This window comes from Aplysia californica, unplaced genomic scaffold (genome assembly GCF_000002075.1).
Source record: "Aplysia californica isolate F4 #8 unplaced genomic scaffold, AplCal3.0 scaffold00110, whole genome shotgun sequence".
NCBI classification, from domain to species: Eukaryota; Metazoa; Mollusca; class Gastropoda; order Aplysiida; family Aplysiidae; genus Aplysia; species Aplysia californica.
This window is the reverse complement of record NW_004797380.1, coordinates 716,068-719,732: the sequence shown is the minus strand read 5'-3', so window position 1 is coordinate 719,732 and position 3,665 is coordinate 716,068. Positions and strand designations below refer to the sequence as shown.

The 3,665-nt window shown below is 41.6% G+C and overlaps 1 protein-coding gene across 1 annotated transcript in view; it reads right to left on the bottom strand.

Annotated features, from left to right (window-relative positions):
* The window catches only part of LOC101851570 (A-kinase anchor protein 9), a gene marked incomplete in the record, with an annotated part of 155,691 nt that extends 154,261 nt beyond the window's left edge, over positions 1 to 1,430 (bottom strand). Inside the window, 1 exon segment of the mRNA XM_035969062.1 lies at positions 1,303 to 1,430.
* Between the last annotated feature and the right edge of the window lie 2,235 nt (positions 1,431 to 3,665).

The window sequence follows — 3,665 nt, the reverse complement described above, 5'->3', positions numbered from 1 at the left end:
ATATATATGTATATAACTTTATATTATAATATATTATATGTGTGTATGTGTGTTTGTAAGTGTGAACGTATGCAAATTACCAGGTATATTATCATCATCTCTATTATCAGCATCATCATTATGATATTGTCATTAATCAATTTAAGTATTATGACAGAGAACAACTACGGATTATGAGGTGTCAGGGTGAAGAACAACCAGAGAAACGCCACACTACGTCGCTATTGGCGTGTACTTTTGTCCACTATGATAATGGACATCTTTAGGTCACGAAGGTGCTGCCTTGGGAGCTTGTAACCCTCCCCCCCCTCCAACAAACGCACACACACACACACACACACACACACACACACACGCGCGCGCGCGCGCGCGCGCGCACACACACACATAAACACACACACCTTTTTTGTTTCACTGTATGCGAAAGTCAATTCGTGGAATTAAAATAACAACTTCCAAAACAATATTCACTTGGCAAACTGGAGCTAAGCTCTCAAGACAGTTGGTTATGAAAATCAGCTTGAACTTGAAACAAAGATCCTGGTCGCAGACAGTGGCTCATCCCATCGTGGTTTACAGAGTTCCTCTCGTCTGAAGTTGACATCATGTATCCGTCATGTGCATGTGTGTAACGGATTGTAGAACCGCTATTCACCCAAGGCTTTTGGCTTATAAATGAGTGAAGGCCGAGACTGAGTCAAATGCCAAACTGTTTTAATTACCAAAATGATTTAGCTTCATTCGTGATTAAGTTGTTGATGCAACCTTGACCATCAATACTTTATTTATAGAGGCACCAGCCATCCATGTTCAGGTGATGTTTTAGCCATTGTTGATGCAAGTCAGTCAAGCACACACAAAATGCAGAACGAGAAAAAAAGCATCCTGCTCCTTATGTAGCCGTGTCTTAATCAACAATAATGTTTACTTTTCCAGTCTTCTCAGAACAGCAGTAGTAAGGTGCAAAGGTGTGAACCTATCGTCAATTCGACAGAAAAATAAGAATTATGTTCAATGCTTAGTATGTTGTTGATGCAGTTGTTGTTGTTATTGTTGTTGCTGCTGCTGTTGCTGCTGTTGCTGCTGTTGCTGCTGTTGCTGCTGTTGCTGCTGTAGTGGTTGTTGTTGCTGTTGTTGTTGTTTGAGTTGTTGCAACTATTTTTGTGCGTGTACGTAGAAACCACTGCTTATATGATAGTATTAAATTAAGTATTTATCTCCCTATGATTGAATCATTGGGGCTACAAGTCCAAATATTATGTGTAATACCAGCATGCATAATCATAATAAAAAAAGACCCACCGACAGGCTGAATAATTCCCCGTGCAGGCTGAGCTCACCACGAGACAAAAACGTAGTGTTGAGTTCCAGAGTTGCAGAAAGTGGCACACACCACTATCTCGTCTTCCCAGGCACCGGTGGGCGGTGGGTAGGGTGGTTCCAGCGCCACAACTTTTATACGCCTAGCGTGGCTCGGAGCGGTTTGAATTTGTTGGAGGGAAAGCCTAAAAATCATATCTATGTTAACCCTTTCATAGCGCTTTGGATAACGCGATGCATAGGTCTCTATACGGATATCGGCAAATGCGTTTCGGTTTTGGTTTTTTTCAACCCTGCACTCGTCTGCTCATAATTGCTGTATGCAGTTTAGTGCAGTGTTGATCCTTGATGCACAGTTTCCATCTTCTGCTGCTCTGACAGTAAAACAAAAACATTCGTTGTTTGGGTAGGCTGTTACAGAGCCCTCGTGTGCTGCTGATCTCTTCCAGAAAATTCCTTGAGCGCTGGGAATTCTTAGATCCAGGTTGTTAGGGTTTTTTGCAAATTTTGACTTTGGTATATAGATACAAAAACTTTGTTCCTTTGCGCAACTAGACTAGTGTCAGCCGTTTTGTGAAAGGTAATGCGAAAGGGGAAAAAAGAAGGAGTGCGTTAGGAACTCACGTGGTTACTTTTAAACAGAAAAAAAAACCCAAAGTGCCATAACTTGACAGCAAATGTCCTGTATTTTTTTATAACTTGCTCTTCTGGCTAGTTTTTAGGCTCCTCTTAAAAATAAAAGAACAAGATTTTCAGACAGATTAAAAAGCTTCCTAAGAAATCTTACGTACAGCCACACAGTTTCGTCTATGACAAAGTATTATTTTTATCAGTAATAATCTATTTGTAGATGCATTAGTTATCAATGTTTATTTTATGTTGTTTTTCCCAGTACCGGGTATTATGATACTGCAACGACAGAGAGCTGAATGCTTGCACAGACCATCGAGAAGTTGAACAAGAATTCTTCCCGTATAATCGAGAGCCTAATAACTATATTGTTAAAACAAAATTTGATCATTTGTCTGCCACAACAGCCTATGTGGTTACTAGTGATCCTTACCAATTTGACACAGACATAAATGGTCGAGGTTCGAATCCAAATCAGTTTTGATCCTATTTTCTTGGAAAGCATACATTGTACACCTTCCTTTCAACCGGTGGTTCCGCTGTCTGTGGTATAACGGCTTTGTACCGTTCACCAAAGGTTCGATTTTTATGCAGTAAGAGTTTAACTTTCACAAGCAAGGCTGAAACAGTCTGCTCCACGAGTGGTCTATATGGTGTCGAAGAGGGCAGGAAAAGCCTACAAGAACGAGAGCCCGGAGTCTTGTAGGAGAACCAGGTTTGATAGGTACCTCTGTTCTCGAAACGAGCAGTTCTAAAAGTGGTTTGATTTAACGCCTCTGTCAACACTATTGGGTTATTTAAAAGGCGGGGTCTCCGAATTTAACGTCCAACTCTGAAAAGACCGAGCCAAATGGGAATTTCGTGTGATATGCCTTTCCCAAGGACACATCGTCGGACTGAGCTGAAGCTCGAAACCCCGAACTCGCAACTTCACGGTTACGAGTCCGGTAGAACAGGAACGTCAACAAGGAAAAAAAACTACTATGACGACGACATTGTAAGTATCAGAGTGCAGAGACCAGGAATTGAATGGCTGGTCGTCGATTGGGAGGGGGAGGGGGTAGAAGAATTTTAAAAGATATAGGCGCCGAGTGAGCTGAATGTTACAAGCAGCACAAATGACTGTATTTAAAAGGAAATCAAAGCTGAAAAGCTCTTGCATTTTGATTACTTTGCTGAAACAATGTAATCTCTCTCTCTCTCTCTCTCTCTCTCTCTCTCTCTCTCTCTCTCTCTCTCTCTCGCTCTCTCTTTCTCTCTATCTCTATCTCTTCTAAGCACAATGGAGAATTATAGTTCCTTTTTCTTCTGAAATGATACACACATTGTGTTGCTCGTGTGAATATAGCTTCTCTGATTCTGCCGTTGCCGCTCTAATGTTCCTCTTGCCTTTGTTTCTGATTTTGTTTTCAAAATCCTTAAGTTTTGGGTTCTTATTTTGACTTGATTGAGACTGCAGCAACGAGAGTGTTAATAATGCCGGTACAACGGCGGCGAGTGCTCCTGATCCTATCGCACAGGTTTACGCCACAGCGCTGCCCCGGTGGTTGAGCTCTGCTCACTCTAACCTATATCCTGAAATTCACTTCAGTGCCATGGAAGCCAGTCGAGTACAGCGTAGTCACTTATCGCTTTCTTTGCAAGTCAGATGCTGAGTGTAATGAACACCAAATACCCGACACAAGTCACGAAAAGATAAAAACATTGTGTAATCA